Source organism: Taudactylus pleione, unplaced genomic scaffold, assembly GCF_031769625.1.
Source record: "Taudactylus pleione unplaced genomic scaffold, aTauple2 ptg000006l, whole genome shotgun sequence".
Classification (NCBI taxonomy): domain Eukaryota; kingdom Metazoa; phylum Chordata; class Amphibia; order Anura; family Myobatrachidae; genus Taudactylus; species Taudactylus pleione.
Window position 1 is genome coordinate 24938596 of NW_028284409.1, and position 17230 is coordinate 24955825.

Consider the following 17230-nt stretch of genomic DNA (forward strand, 5'->3'; position numbering starts at 1 on the left):
TTTTCTTTTTTTTTTAACACAGTGCCTGAACAATATTGGAGAAGGGGGAATGAGGAAAGGGGGGAATTCCGCATAGGACCAAAGATTCAATAATAGCAGTGAAATGAGATGTACTACTTGCCAATATTATTACATTGGAGAGAAATCCTAAGTTCTAAAAGAGTTGGCAGTGCACCCCTGAGTTTTATGGTATACCAAGTACACATAACAAGAATGTTTTTGTAGTTTGCAAAAAAAGAAGAAAAAAACTCTGGTGGCACTCTTAAAACAAATTGAAAGATAGATATGTTTTGTATAATGTAGTATTTAAAAATAATAATGTTTATTTAATTGGCTTAAAATAAGGGAGGGAGATATTTGCTGCCTTCATCAGTAAACATAGAAGTCCCTCACTTAAATACACAAAATTGAAGACACAATTGACAAAAAAAAGTCAGTGTATATACATATAGATTATAAAGGATGTGAAATTCAATAATTACCCAAATGGTAAAATAAAGAATCCAATTATTTGTATCTTATTTTATATCTATAATTATGTATCAAAGGTTATGGTACCTGAATTTAAATTCAGAGAAATATCTTAGTTACAATATACAATATAAATGTAAATATTATATCATAACAATGACTACCTCCTAAGAGAAAAGTATCAATATATATCACCTTCCCAATGCAAAAAAACAATAATAAATTTTTTTTATTTGATTTCCCAAATTTTTAGGTGATAGTGGATTTCTGTTCAGTAGGTGGAATCAGGAGATTTAATTTCCCAGATATATTTATTTTATTAACTATTTCTTACCTGTTATTTATATAGCACACACACATATTCCACAGCGCTTTACAGAGACATATGTAGTGATTTAAGCTAATGAGTACAAACTGAACAATTGGTATGGTTAATTGCCACAAGGTAATTGTCACAATATATATTCTACCTGAATATTCACTTTGTAAGACTATGATAATCTTCCACTTAAATAATTATTAGTTGTATTCCTACAATTATCTTACAACAGTGGTTCACAAACTGGGTGCTGCGGCAGCCTGGGGTGCCTCAGGGCACTTGCAGGGGTGCCTCGGGTTGGTCATCCAGTACCAAGTAAAATGATTTTTAGTCAGTGTGATAGGCAAAACCAATGCTAATGGCTGCCAATCAAAAAATATGTGGTCAAAAAGAAGAGCAGACCTGTCAACCACTACATAACTGAACCTAACGGTGCGTACACATGGTCAGATAAGCTGTCAGATTTATACGATAACGATCCTATCGTTATCATTTGAATCTGACAGCTTCTGTCCCTTGCAAACAACCAAACGATGGTCGATGCGCGGCCATGTATGGTCGTTATCGACCATCGTCGGTAGTCCGTGCAAGCAGGCATACCTGGTCGATATCGACCAGGTTAGCCTGCTTACTATAGGGACCCGCGACCGTTAATAGCGGGTCGTTATAGTTGTAAGGGGCTTGCAGCATGTGTTGGATGTTCGATAACGATCATCCAACACATGCAGAATGATCAGATAACGATCGTTATCGTTATGTGATCTTCCCCCCATCGTACCGTGTGTACGCACCATAAGGGTGACATATAAGCACAATTTACTTCATTTAATATTACTGAATTTCTCAATAAAAAACTTTTGGCCCAGGTGTGTCGAAGAAATGCCGATATTCTAGGGCACCGTGATTCAGAAAAGTTTGGGAACCACTGTCTTACTGTAATAAAACAGACGTCTGCATAGACAAATTGAAAAGTAGGAAATACATGCCATTTGCTATTGCATTAGATGGCTGATGAGTGCTCCCTGTAATCACAGTGAGATAGAAGACAATGGGGTCTATTCACTAAGCCTTGGAGAGAGATAATGTACCAACCAATCAGCTCCTAACTGTCATGTTACAGGCTATGTTTGAAAAATAACAGTTAGGAGCTGATTGGTTGGTCCTTATCTTTCTCCACTTTATCTCTCTCCAAGGCTTAGTGAATAGCTCCCAATAGACACTTCTGCTGTGTAGTCCTGTGTAAACCCTGTTGCTGAGAGCATTGCAGGGATTTACATAGGAGCAAATGAGAGAGTACCTGGTGGAAATACCTGGAAAGATCTGCAGGTAGGATAACGTTGAATATGCTGGAGGTGGTCCCGGGCAACTCCTCCTTGAGGAGCTTGGACAGAATGTTGTGCATTTCGCCTGTTAAAATGGAGGCTTGGTTACATTCAGGTCTGTGATTGCTCCGACTAATGTGACATATATGCAGCATATAACATTATTAGAATGATTGACATATGCCTCCACCAAGCTGGGGTCACCGCTGAGTCCGGAGTGTCCAATCATTAAGACTCTCCCGCTGCCACTATGGTGACTGACATCTGCAGTATAGTAACCAATCCTAGGAGTAGCTGCTGTCCGGAATAGCAGTCGGCAAAAACATTCTTGTACAGTGTCTGAACACACAACACAGTGTTTTATTGAATTTTTTTTTAACACAGTGCCTGAAGAACACATAGTGCCTCACACTGCACCTATTTTTTATAACAGTGTACATTTAACAAAATGGTTCTAATTGCTTTTTTTTTTTACACAGTGCGTGAACACACAACACAGTCCCTCACAGTGATCCTATGGCAGTGGCACCCTTTTTTTTTATAACACAGTGCCCCTTTAACACAGTGCTCCTAATGGCTTTATTTTTAACACAGTACCTGCCTGAACAGACAATACAGTGTTTTTTTTAACACAGTACCTGAACACACAACCATGGGTGTATTAGGAGAGGAGGTGACCCGTGCGCAGTCTATGTCTGAGGCCCCCTCCTCTCTATTCGGTGGCCGGCAGCGCAGGACAGTAGACTCTGGGCACTAGTAGACTCTAGCATTGTGCCAGAGTCTACAATGCATGCGCAGATCATCGGGGAAATTGTGGTGGCAGCCATTTTCTTGGCTGCCGTGCCATTTTGCCGGTGATTTACACAGTGCTGCTACCGCCAACACCGGACTCCTGAGAAGCAAGTATTCAATAAATGGGTGCAGAGTGTGATGTGTGGATCCCCCTGGACCAATTATATATACGCCCTTGCACACATAACACAGTGCTTCGTAGTGTTTTTTTTACACAGTGCCTGAAGCCCCCTGAACCCACAACACAGTGCTTCACAGTGGGTTTTTTTATGACATAGTGGCCATTTAACACAGTGCTCCCAATGGTGTTTTTTAGTGCCTAAAAGTGAATTTTTTTAATACAGTGCATGACCCTGAACACACAACACAGTGCACTACAGTGCTGCAGCCCCCCATCCCTCCGATCTCCTTTGTGAAATGGCGCCCAATCATAAGGGAGAGACTTTTATATGCCATCCAAAACATGCAAAATCTGAACTTGGTGAGAAGACCCGAGCCGGGGCTTGGTACAACTCGTAATCCCTAAATTTGGGTGTGTTCGTATTCCAGGAATCCGAACCTGTACATCTCTAGTTATGACTGCCACATATATCTAGTTTTTTTCTGCCCTCTTCCCTCCTATTCCCTCCACACAGTTTTGCACTCAATATGGGATGGGGGATATGATGATATGGGGGAAGACTATGCGGAAAATTGGAGGATAGCTGGGTGATTGGGGGGTGATTGAGTGGGACAATATGAGAAAGGGAATTAAGTACATTAAAATAGTGTTAGACATGGCACATGGGTGTTACCTAACCCCCAATAGGCAAAGCTAGACACACCCCACCAGGAGTGCACACCCAAATGAAAAGTGCTGTGCATGTGGCACCCCAGTGTATTTAAATAGGGAGAAAGAGCCCTTTCTCTCACCCAACTAGTTATAGGTTATATGCAATTTCATGTATGTACACAGTAAGCATAATATATATATATATATATATATATATATATATAGCTAATCTAGTTGAACAGCAATTCATGTATTTACACTATATTAAATTAGTTAATAAAAAGGGTTGTTGTGCTGTTTTGGGCACTCTTAGCCCCTGTGCCCCCAGACTGTTTAGCTGTCCCCCCCAAGTGAGCTGATGGGCTCTTCTCAACTGCCACAGCTCAGCAATACTGCAGGGAGTCCTGGAGACGAGAACTCTGCTACTGACTAAAAGAGGGGAGCCTTGCCGGCACAAAGGCCGTATGCTGGGCATTGTGAGACACTGAGCAGTGTATGGGTCCGGCGGGAACAAGAGCCAGCTCGCGCACAGTAGGGCAGAAGTTTATATAAGGTCATGCAATGCACCGTTGGAGTAGTACGCTTGAGGCAGTTAAGTGGAGCGGAATGTTAAAGGTGCCTTTCCTCAGGGACATCGAGGGAGCAACATTCGATCCGTGTTAGCCGGAGGGCAGGATGGGGCCGGAGAGTGCTGGCTGAGGTAAGGAAGCTGCCGGGGACACTAAAGGAGGAAGCAGTGTCATCGGGACCGCCCAGAATCCTCCCCCGGGGCTGGTGACTGAAAGCTGGGGACCTGACTGCAGGAGAGATTGTTGTCTTCCTCTGAGGTGCTGGAATTCCTGATAATGACTACAGGGAACAGGTCTGTCAGCTATTATAAAACATCACATTTCAGTACAAGCCTTGCAGTTACTACAGGCAGTATCCATTATTAAACTCTACAGTCCTAGCTACAAGTAATGGTCAGTTTTCTCACTAAAGTCACTTCCTCGGCATCAGCTGAGGTATAAAGGGACTAATTAGGTAAAACTAGTGAGGAAAGGGAATACCTCAGTCATAACAGCTGAACCTCTTGCAGCTCTAATAAAGGGACATCTAGTCTACACTGCTGGAGATATCCTAAAAGAGAAAAAACTATTTTCAGGACTTATCGATAGGCCAGCAAGGGATTATAAATTATAAGTGACAGCACACTAATAGACTATCCTATGATGCTCAGTTTGCTGTATAGGAAACCTTGATTTCTGTCAGGACATTTCACAGAAGTTAGGCAGAGTCAGGTCTCCTCAGTATCAGCACAGGCCCGGGCTTGCAACTTCCAAGTGTCAGTACAGTTATTAACCAAGAGGATCAGAGTAATATAAATATTACTGTGGCACCCATCCCTTCTAACGTGCACCAACAAAAGTTTACTGGCCAGAGTCTAAGTGGCTCGAGGGACATTTTGGGACTTACATAGCATTAAGGTATTTTGTTAACCCATTTATATCACAGCGCAAGAAAGAGGCATTCTAGCTCTAATAAATTTGTGGATACAAGTGTAATCTTTATTGCTCACAGTGTGTGTCGAGTTGTCATCTGAAATTGTTGAATCATATGTCCGGTGTGTCAATTGTTATTCTGCTGAATTGTTATCTGTGAATAAATCTTACTTTTGGCTCAATCTTATTGCCTGTACCTATATTGCAACACTTCGAAAGTGTTAAAGAGAACCCTGAACTTAGAGTTGTTTGGTAAGCAATCTATTACACCACACCTAAAATTACCTGTACACGCCTATGATTCTCACTGTACGGCATTATGGACAATTGGTGACATCTTAGAAATAAATAAGTAAATAAAATTAAATAATAATAATATATAAATTACAAACATACAAAATATTTTTATTCATTAACTCTTCATAAGCAGATAAATTTGCAATATATAGCACAACTGTATTGCCAATCTTTGTAACAGAGATCAAATTCACATATTTGGAGAATATTTACTGTGTAACAATTTTTCAATAATTGCCTCAAAGAACTGCAAACATTAGTAACATTTCACTAAAGACACACTGTAGAGTGCTGAGGTTTTCAAGAATTGCATGAATCACCATTCTTTTCCTCATAAAAATAGCAGAGAATTGATATCATTATTGGACTTGTCTGTAAAAATAAAAAATACATTGTAAATCAATGGTGCTATTTTAGAGAAATTGAGTATTTCAGGAGTAAAGAGAACAGAGTGGATTGGAGAACCAGAAGTGGCATCTGAATGATAGAGTTGGCAGGTCTACAAGTGCCTGCTGGATCTTATGAATGGAGCTTGGCTGAGAAGGGAATAGAGTTATGCAGCTGCAGTGGTGATGTGTGTGCAGAAAGTGTTTTCTGTGTTCTGATCTGTAATTGGCTAGTATAATTCCTTTGCTGCAATAAATTGGCGGAGAGAATACAAAGTTATTTCTGAGTAGCAGAGATAGAAATATACAGAGGTGACAGAAGCATAGACAAGTGCACATTATTTTATTATATTAGGGGATTTGGTGATATTAAGGGGTATATTTACTAAAGTGCGGGTTTTCAGAAGTGGAGATGTTGCCCATAGCAACCAATCTGACTCTAGCTATTATCTTCAAGAAGGTGCTAGATAATTAAGTAGAATCTTGTTGCTATGGGCAATATCTCCACTTGTAAAAACCTGCACTTTAGTAAATATGCTCCAAAGTGTATGTCTCAAGGGCAAAATAAATGTAAAATATGATGTTGACTATAGCAGATTGCTGCACATACAGAACAATGTACTGTATTATGTTAGAATCAGTAATAAGTTCATGGGTTACTGTCATAGTTGCACAACCTCTAGGAATATCCGGGAGACTCCCAGGTTATTGGCATAGTTCCCAGACTCCAGACCGGGTAGGCAAAACACCCTGATGTTCTCAGTCCCAGTGGATACAGGCTATCCACCAGATTCTTGGTGGTACACCACATGTTTATTGCAATAGTGAGGCAGCTCAGTGTCGGAAGTTCCGGAGGCAGTGGAATTAATGGCCCCTGAGTGGCAGCTGTCAGGAGTGCACCAGGGAGCAGGCCCGATGACAGAAGGGGTTAACAGGGGCACACAGAAAAATCAATCATTAACTGCCACCTGCACCCTGCTTATCACTGTAGCAGCGAACACAGTGGTTACGGGTGGATCTTACTGTGGGTTCTGGTGGAGCAGCTGTCTCTTTTCTACAAGCACAGCAGCAGTGCCTGAAGATTTGCAATGCAACAAATGTGACATCATGATGTCAGGTCGCGCTGCAAGACTGAATGACAGGGGAACTGCAGCACAAAGAGGAGCAGGGGTAACCAGAAGACCCAGGAGAAGATAAGTGTCTGTGGGCTCAAGCCAGAGGGATGCGGGAGCAGAAGCTGGACGGCCACTTTGGGCCTGGCTGAGAGACACTGTGGTACTGGCTAGAGAGACGAGGGGTAAGCTGGAGAGACAGAAGGGGACTTACTGGAGAGACATTGGGGGAGCTGGAGAGACAAAAGCGAGCTAGCTAGGGAGACACTGGGGGAGGGGGCTGGAAAGACAGAAAGGGGATGGCTGGAGAGACACTGTAGGGGCTAGAAAGTTTTTTGTGTGTCTCTGACACCTCCACAATTGTGCCTCAGATCAACACTCCTGTCACTGTCTCCATTTTTATATGTATTCCAATGTCTTTCTGTCTGCCTGTCTCTGTGTATTTTTTTTAATACCCTCCCCCATTGTTTGTGTTGGTCAGCATTAGTTGCTGGTGAAAGTATTACATCAAGCATCAGGGAAATTTTCTGCATTAGAGACTGACCTCTTGACTTAGACAGCCCAGGAGTGAAGGCAGAAGAAGGGAAGAGACAGAGAGGAAAGATTAAATTCACTGCTATTTAGGTTTTATTTAGGTTTTTTAGATTGTTTATGATATTTTTGTATATTATATTTATGTTATTATTATACATTATACATATGTATATATACTGTATACAGTTTGTATGTGTGTATATATATATATATATATATATATATAGTAACAAGGGGGCACTCCAAATAATTCATAAATTCCTGAGTGCTCTCCCTGTAGCCACGGCATACAAAGTCTCTCAACATGGGTAGCACTCCAGAGCTTTGAAAGAAGAATAACCAGGGACTGTCCTTCACATTTTCAACGTTTCAGAAGTTTATTACTTCTTTTGTTAAGGATACAGATAATAAACAAAGTGCTTACCTTATAAAGCGGTCACCTCCACAATCTCGCACTTGTTAAAATACAGCCTTTCCGTTGCAACAACCATAATAGTATTATTATTATTACCAGTAATTTATATAGCACACACATATTCCGCAGTGCTTTACAGAGAATATTTGTCCATTCACATCAGCCACTGCCCCAGTTGAGCTTACAATCTATGTTCTCTACCAAATGCTCACACACACATACACACTAGGGTTCATTTTTGTTGAGAGCCAAGTAACCTACCAGTATATTTTTGGAGTGTGGGAGGAAACCGGAGTACCCGGAGGAAACCCACGCAAGCACAGGGAGAATATACAAACTCCACACAGGTATGGCCATGGTGGGAATCGAACCCATGATCTCAGTGCTGTAAGGCAGTAATGCTTAATTTTGCTCTGAGCACTATTGGGCTGCGAGCACTTTTAGGCAAATCTGCCAAGCGCGGCTGTTGTCACGATGACTTGCACCTGCGAGTATATCATGTGCAATAGGATTGACCCAATGTTTTCTTATACTCCTCTTGTCTCCTTCATTGATGGGATTGCCTCTGTGTGCTCTATCAGTAAGAATGAGAAGTGAGTGTGCCTTCTGATTATATATGAGGTTGGAGCCCGGACATGATGTTGCTCATGCCCTTATCGTCCCCTTCATTTTCCTACTGAATATGCAGGGCTTCTAAGTCCAAGCATATATTCTGTTTTTACAGCCAGAGGAGACTGTTTACCAAAGAATATTTGTGAGATATCCCATGAAAATTCCTGTTTTTATGGAGTACCCACAAATGTTAAGGGCCCTCAGAATGTATGTACAGGTGTCATGCAGCAGATGTCTGAGATATGCTGCAATCCCCAGTTTTTAATTGCAAAAGCATCTTAAAAGCAGAATTTACCAAGCATGGCACAGGTAACTAATGACATCTTCAGATGGTGCTATCCATTGTAGCCTATAGGCTATAAATTATGATAATTACCAGTAGAGGGATCCATAGGTTCGCTCCCTGGTATTCTCCACTCGTACATGCGAGGTCCTATGACCAGGGCCATAACTAGGGTAGTGCGACCAGTGCCATGGCACAGGGCACCGCAGGGCAGGGGGCACTGTTTGGGCCTGTCAATTTTCTGTTTATTATCATTCTCACTTGTAGGTTTCTCTTCTTTTATCCCCAGCATCTCCTGGCCTCCCCTATCTCTTCCTTGTCCCTTCCCCATGAGGCCATGGCCCTTTTTCAGGTGCACTCTCTTATGTCCCTACCAAAAGTCTGGATACGGCTCTGCCTATGACCTTGTGTGACCATGTGCAGTAGTACGGCAATCCCAGTAGCAGAGCACGGGCCTCGGTTCCTGCATGTATATTTTAATACATTCCAGCGATACATAATTTCTGATTGCAGCAATGAGCAGCGATAATAAATTATACCCATCAAGCCTAAAACTCAATAATGAATTATTAGGCACCTGAATGAGCTATACACTATTAAACTATTATTGCTGGCTGACTTTTCACTGAAACCATTGACTTTTGCTATCCTTTTATTCTGCATTACATTCCTGTACTAAGCTGTGTTGTTGTAACCTAGAGTCTAGATTCTGATTTATTAGCCTTTGTGCAAGCTGTCTGGCTTCCTAGGAAATATTTGGAACTACTTGGCATAGTCTTGGAACTTATGAGAACTTGTGGAACATTCTGCCTGGTTCTATATACAAACCACATGTCAGGGTTCAGCCTAGGATCGGCCTCTCTCACCTCCTTGCCGGCTTCCCCTGACTTCCTTGCGGTCAGACGTCTGGTGCAGTGATGGATGTGGGGCTGAGTATGTTGCCTTAGGTGCTTCCATGGTCGGCTGTGTGTGCTGGGGATCGGAGTTCCCATCATGGGCACCGCCATGACAGTTCCTCTCATGTGACAGTACTCCTAACCTATGGTAGCATGATTTCAGTCAGCTGATGCTGTGCTCCAGTAATCTGCTACCCCTGGGTATAAATCCGCCTCCAGAACTCCAGGAAGTTGCTGTTCAACTTCTTCTTCTCTGTTCCAGTGATACCAGTGTTGCTCTGTGCTAATCTTTTAGAGAGTTACTTCAGCCTGTTCACAGTTCTCCAGTTTCCAGTATTAGCTTCCAAGCTATTCATAGTCTGAGAGTAGTTCTCTCCCAGTATCCAGACTGTTTTGTTTTCTATGTCTGTGTGTCTTTGTATATGTGCTGCTAGTATTGCAGCTTCCTTGTGTCACTGAGGTGTCAGATTACCTGCTGGTATTAATTAGCTCACAGCTGGACTCCCAGCACATGTATGTGTCAATCTGCCCTGTGTCTTGTCAGTGCAAATCTGCACTTGCATTTAGCACTCTCCTAGTGTATGCCTGACTTCTCTTTGCGTCTTGTCTGTGCAGCCAGCACCTGCATTTATAGTACCCCAGTATATGTCTGTGTTCTTTGCTCAGTGTCTTGTCTCTGCCAATCATTTCCAGCATTCCCATATATTCCCTGAGTCCACTCTGCTCTTGTCTGTGCAATCTCCAGTATATGTCTGTGTTCTTTGCCCAGTGTCTTGTCTCTGGTAATCAGCTCCAATCATTTCTAGCATTCCCATATATTCCCTGAGTCCACTCTGCTCTTGCCTTTGCAATCCCCAGTATATGTCTGTGTTTTTCTGCATATTTAACTGTTTCCAGTCCATGCCTGTGTTATAGCATTCTGTTCCATTTCCAGAGTTCATTCATTCAATTCACCTCCAGTGCTATTGCATTCATCATATTGCATTCATTATAGTTTCCGGTCTTCTGCCATTCCCAGGTACCTGTCCAGAGGGCCGCGACCTGCTCACTTGATGCAGCTGAAAACCAAATCCCAATTGGAGGGGTCACTGGAGAAAACCACCAAGTGGGTTAGACTCCGCGCCTCTGGGCAGGTCTAGCCAAACCTGGGTTTGGCCGCAACTAGGAGACCTAATCTAGTCACTCCCCTAGTCACCCGAACCCCTCGGCTCACCATCCTCTACAGAGGAATTCTTGCACTGGATCGTGACACCACACTAGTCTAGGGTCCAAGGTATTCCTGAAGGGGACCCTGGCCCTCATTCAGAGGCGGTCAGAGGATGCAAGCGGTCGCTCAGAAACTGGGCGGCCGCTTGCATCCTGACCGGCCGCCTCTGTTTCGTTCGTTAGACTGTGGGTTTACACCCACAGCTCTAACAACCGCTAGGGTGATGGTTGCGATGGTCATAGACCATCGCGACCATCGGGGCTTACGACGAGACCCTAGGGTAGGGTCTCACTTGTCGTAAGCCCTGGAGAGCTTCTGGCTCTGTCAGTGCCGGAAGCTCTCCACTGACATCACTAGTGGGAACGCCTCCATTTGGGCTGCCACCCCCCCGGCCCGCCTTCCAAATGGGGCGAGCTGTCAATCAACATTGACAGCTTGCCCCCTTTGGAAAGAGACCCGCTACGACTGGCGCTGTCGGTCATAGCGGGTCTCACGCATGCGCACGAAGGAGCCGGCTCCCTCGTGCGCATGCGCACTGGACAAACATCAAGGCGGCCATAACCAGAGGTACCTGAATCAGCTTCTGATTTCTTACTGCCTCGCTCGATTACTGCAATCTGCAGATGTGGGACTATTAGCAGTACCTAGAATCTCCCTGAATTCATCTGGTGGTCGAGCTGGTAGTCAGCTCCGACTCTATGGAACTCGCTTCCCCGCACAGTGACTGAGGCCTCTTCTCTAGAATCCTTCACAATCAGACACAAGACTCAAGTGTTTACCCGGCATTTTACTAATGACTCTTCACTAATTTCTGTCCTTGCTGTTAAGCTTATTTCCTATTTTGTGTTTTACATACAAATATAAAGCATGTTGAGTCCTATTAGGAGAAAGTGCTATATAAATAACATTATTATTATTATTATTATTATTATTATTATTATTATAATGTGACCTGCAAGTGGACCATAAGAACGGGTCTAAAAACTACAGGAATAAATGTTCAGCTTTCACCTATGCAGAAATCCATTAAGCTTCATTAAGAAACCAATACTTGTAGATACTGTTTACCTAATACTTAAGTAATTATCTTTGCAATGAGGTACAAGTATGAAATGTAAGCTTACAATATAGATCATATGAAAATGATATACTGCAGATACTGTTTATGTTCATTGACTCAGAGCTGTGACGGTACAGAACATCAATCTAGTGAATTGCTCTTGGATGATGTGTTTTCTATTGGGTAATGAAGGATTAAACAAAACCAAAGGTTTCGATCTTATTAGATATGTATTAGGTCAGAATTAACTTGAAGAGGTTCATTTATCATTTAATAGATTTTTTTAAATCATTCATTACCTGAGGGAAATTGATCTGCTTTACATTGATTGGCTTTTAGTTCATATTTAATGTAAAAAAATCTTTTATACCATTCAAACTATAACGCCAAATTAAAAAGTTACATTAGCTGGCAGACAATGAGCAACCATTTTTTAGACACAAACAAAATTGGAGAAGAAGAAGGGATGTAAGTAATAGTGATCATCTAACTTCTAACAGTGATAGTGAGTTTACAGCCCCTCAATTAGATGGTTGAGACAATGTATCCACACTCCCTTTAGGCTTAACCACAAGCACCGTGGCAGAAAAGAATTGATATATAACCTTTCCTTCCCTCCAGAACCTTGAGTGAGAATGAGATCCAGGTCTTGAATAAAGGACTGTCATTCGTACCAATGAATCCACACAATGAGTTCCAGTTTCAGATGGAATTACATCACTTTTCACGCAAATTACGTTTGAAAGAATTCTTCTACAATAAACCAGACAATCAAGTCACACAGAACAAATTCTGCAATTTCCTTCAAAAAAGATCCACTTCCAAATTTGATCCACAATCAAATAATTCCTCCATTAAAACATTTGTAAGACTAATGGATGATATGGTTAAAAAATACGGTGAAGCAGAACCAGTGACATTTCATAACTTGTCAAAAGTAGAGATTGGCACTTAAGGATCTGAGTAACTACGAGGATATCATCATCAGATCGGCCGACAAAGGTGGCGCTCTTGTGATCCAAGATCTCGCAGATTATGAGGCTGAACTATCGGATAACCTGGTATATATGTGTCTGGACAGTGATCCGACAGATGTCTATAAGAGAGAGCTAGACAACATCCTTATTACTGCACAGCAAGAAGGGAAAATAACAGAGAAATTAGAAACAGCTTTGACACAGGATAATCCAGTAGTACCGATTATATATACAGTGGCCAAAGTGCATAAGTCCCTGGTGAATCCACCAGGCCGTCCGATAATCTCAATATACCAACCAATATCACAGTTCCTTGACAGTATTCTGCAACCACATCTAATGAAACAAGAGACATTTCTTAAAGACACTACTACGTTTCTATTACATCTGGATCAACTTCAGTCTGTTCCAAAAAACACCATAATTTGTGTGATGGACATGTGCAACTTGTACACGGTCATCCCCCATAAGGAGGGTTTGCAAGCAGTGCAGGATTTTGCAGTGAAGGAAAATATGTATGGGAATTGGATCGGAACCTTTTACTGATGCTCTTGGAATTAATACTTACTCGTAACTATTTTTTATATGACGGTGCATTTTATCTCCAACAGTCGAGCTTCGCTATGGGTAGTAACGTGGCCCCGACATATGCCAATATATACTGTATATGCTGCAGGAGGAGAAGGAGATGTCCTTCAGTAACCCAGAGGTGTCGAAACATATACTGTTTTTTTGTCGATACATAGACGATCTGTTTATGTTTTGGACACGTGATGAACAGACCTTCATCAAGTTGATGTCCTTTATCAATACGAGAGTATCACCGATTAGACTAACATATCAATACAGTTTTGACTCTCTTAATTACTTGGATGTAAGTGTAACACCCTGTGTTAAATAATTAACATTTTCCCTGCAAATATAGGACACACACAATGTATATACAGTATATTTACTGTAAAGGGTGGGTAATAAAAAACTCAGGTATGCTGAAATGAAATGTACAGTTATGGAGGGCTATTTATTGGTATTAAATAAAGGGAATGTACATGGAGCTGTTGTATCTGTGACTAGTGAAGGCAATTCTATATGGTTACTCATGACATCACACGGCCATATAGGTAATTATGGTGCCAAAGTTAGTAAGGATCCTGGAAGGTTCTAGAAATGGCATGCGCTAGCTACAGAGGGGAGGGCTATAAATAGGAGAAAGCTAGTGTCAGTTGGCAGACTGGAGTTCCCCCTCGTGAGCCCTCTGATTTAAAGCCGCAGCACTGCCCTGAGGTGACCTAAGGAGGGTGGCAGTAGTGGCTGTGAGGCTGGATTAGAGGAGCCAGTGAGGGCTAAGTAAGGCAGGAAACCCCTGGTGAGGAAACCCCTGGTGAGGAGGGTACCTGTTGAGAGGAAAAGCAGCCGTGTGTAGTCCCGGCGCAGGTCTGGAGGCTGCCGGGGGAGAGAGAGAGAGCAGCTGTGCCTGGTGAGCTGAAGCCCTTCAGTGAGCTGAAGGGGCGGGCTTGTGGTGGCACACCCCGGAGTCTGAGGTGAACAGCCGGGAAGGAGGCGGGGTGTGTGACAGGATTCACCTCATCGCAATCAGAAAGCACAATCTACAGGAGGGGGTGAGGTGATCCCTCACACTCACACAGAGTGGATAGTCTACTATGTAAAGAGGGAACTGCTAGCTCCATATTGCTAGGAACATTCTAGTCACTATAAGCATTCTCACACAGCAGCATTAAAGGAGACTTAAGATCCAGGCTACAATAGAATATACCATAGTAGAGCATTAAAACATCTGCATGGGAGTAACAACCTTTAAGACTGCAGGCATCTAAATTTATCCTTACCCATGAGGTCAGTCAGTGACTGAACATATACAACTACGTGACAATACAATGCACTTCTTGAATTTCCACTTTGAGGATTAATTAGTAAGGGAAGTAAAACTCATAGGGGGTCATTTAGACCCGGTCGTTAGCGCCGATGCGCTCGGACCGGGTCGGTGGCCCCCCACAGAGCATGCGCATGATGGCACCAGCGCCGTCGTGCGCATGCGTGAGACCCGCTACGACCGACAGCGCCGGTCGTAGCGGGTCTCGATCCAAAGGGGGCGAGCTGTTGATGTTGATTGACAGCTCACCCCGTTTGGAAGGCGGACCAGGGGGGTGGCAGCCCAAACGGGGGTGTTCCCAGGGGAACGCCTACCGTTTGCTGGCGGCCCCACTGACATCACTAGTGATGTCAGTGGAGAGCTTCCCGGCTCAGACAGAGCCAGAAGCTCTCCGGGGCTTACGACAAGGAAGACCCTACTCTAGGGTCTCGTCGTAAGCCCCGATGGTCGCGATGGTCTTGACCATCTCGACCATCACCTTAGGCAGTCGTAGGGCTGTGGGTGTTAACCCACAGCCTTACCACCGCAAAGGAGGACGTCTTGAAAATTCCTCCCCTCATTTAGACCGAACGCACGCTCTGTGTGACCGGCTCTGAATGAGGTCCATAGTCTCAGTAAGAAAATCACAGAACAGCTGATGTATAGGAGGATGGCTTTCATTTAAGTGGTTGCTGACACCTATGATCCCAGAAGCGATACTCAATTAAAACTGTGTATATATACATATATATATATATATATACATATATATATATATATATATATATTAGCGGGAAATGTCAGTTTATTAGCCTGTTAACAGCAACTGACTTTCATTTAACGTCAGGATTATTAATACGCCAAGAACAGGAACTTTGATTGCCTGGCAAAGAGACCAAACCTGTGAGGGTTATCATATTAAAACCTCTCAGCTATAGCTACCTACGGAATGTATATAAAAGCTCTTCAACATAGTTCGCCATTTATGAATACATCATGGTCGAAAGGGAGTATTATCTCCACTTAACATCTATTAATTGAACATTTTCTTACTATTGTCAGTTCACCGTTAAAGGCTATTAACTTTAAGAGACTGTTCAGAACTTATCTCACTTCATCACCAAGCAGGATATTCTATAAGAAATGACGTATTTGTGTATTAAGTGTAATTAATAAGAAGAGCAATAGTTTATGTTAGGCCATAGTTTACAGCTGCAAGGAATGTTAATACGCCCTCTGTATTTTCTGTGATAACCTTATCTCTATACATTGTTTTGAAAAGTACGTATAGTATTAATCTTAAGTACATAAAGGGAAAAAAAGATATGTCATTTGTGTGTTGTCACTTACCTGTCATTCCCGGGCATAGTTGTATTCGAAGCGGACCTGGAAAAAGGAAAAAGTAGGAAGAATGTGAGTTATTGTTAATATTTAGTACACTGCATTATCATTTGGGTTTTCCCAAGTAGACCCACACACATCATAAACACTTGGGTGGAGGCACTGATCATAACGATAGTCATATCATTTAATAGGCGTTGTGGGGGTTGGTAACCTAGTGTCCCCTTTAGAGGCTAAAGGGGGGTTACATAAGAATTACTCTACAGAATGGTAAAATTATTACAAGTGTGTATACAAAACCAACAGATAAGAATAATCTCTTACATGCAGCAAGTCATTATCCACCGTCATTAAGACCAGGTCTCCCCAAATCACAAATGATGAGGGTGGCCAGAATAACTAGTGACTCTACGGCAGTCGAACAGGCTATCGACCAAATAGTTACCAAATTCGGAGAGAGAAGATAGAACTTGAAATTATTGAAACAACAAAAGGAGGAGGTCTTGGCACTATCGAGAACATCCCTGTTACAAACAACATAAAAAAAGAGAGATGCAGTAATACCCTGGAAAAATAAATTTTCGACATCAAGTCCAGTTATACAACATGCTAGTAAAGCACTCTGGCTGATTATTGCATCAGACAAAGAGTTACCGTATTTTAAAGGACAGCGACCAATGACGTGCTACCTGAGAGGCTGCAGTATTAAGGACACAATAGTCCGAACGGACATCACGGAAATGAATAAAACAAAGCAATAGAGAACAACTTTTCTTCAAATACCTCCAGGTTGCTACAAATGTCTCAAATGTACTACCTACCGCATAAGTCACCCATTCGTTTTATCATTCTATTTGTTAACTTATCTTAACCTAAGCCTAGAAATGAACACACTGACACATGAAATGCAATTAAAGAGGTCACAGCCATAATTTATTGATCGAATTTGAATTGGTAATGGGTGGCAGGACAAAAGCAGTGCTCCGAGGCCACAGCCTTGCTGGAAACAATAATAAATAAACGGAAGCGGATTCCCGCCCCGCGCAGACTGGCCTGAGGTAGTACCATCCCCCCTTAATTGGC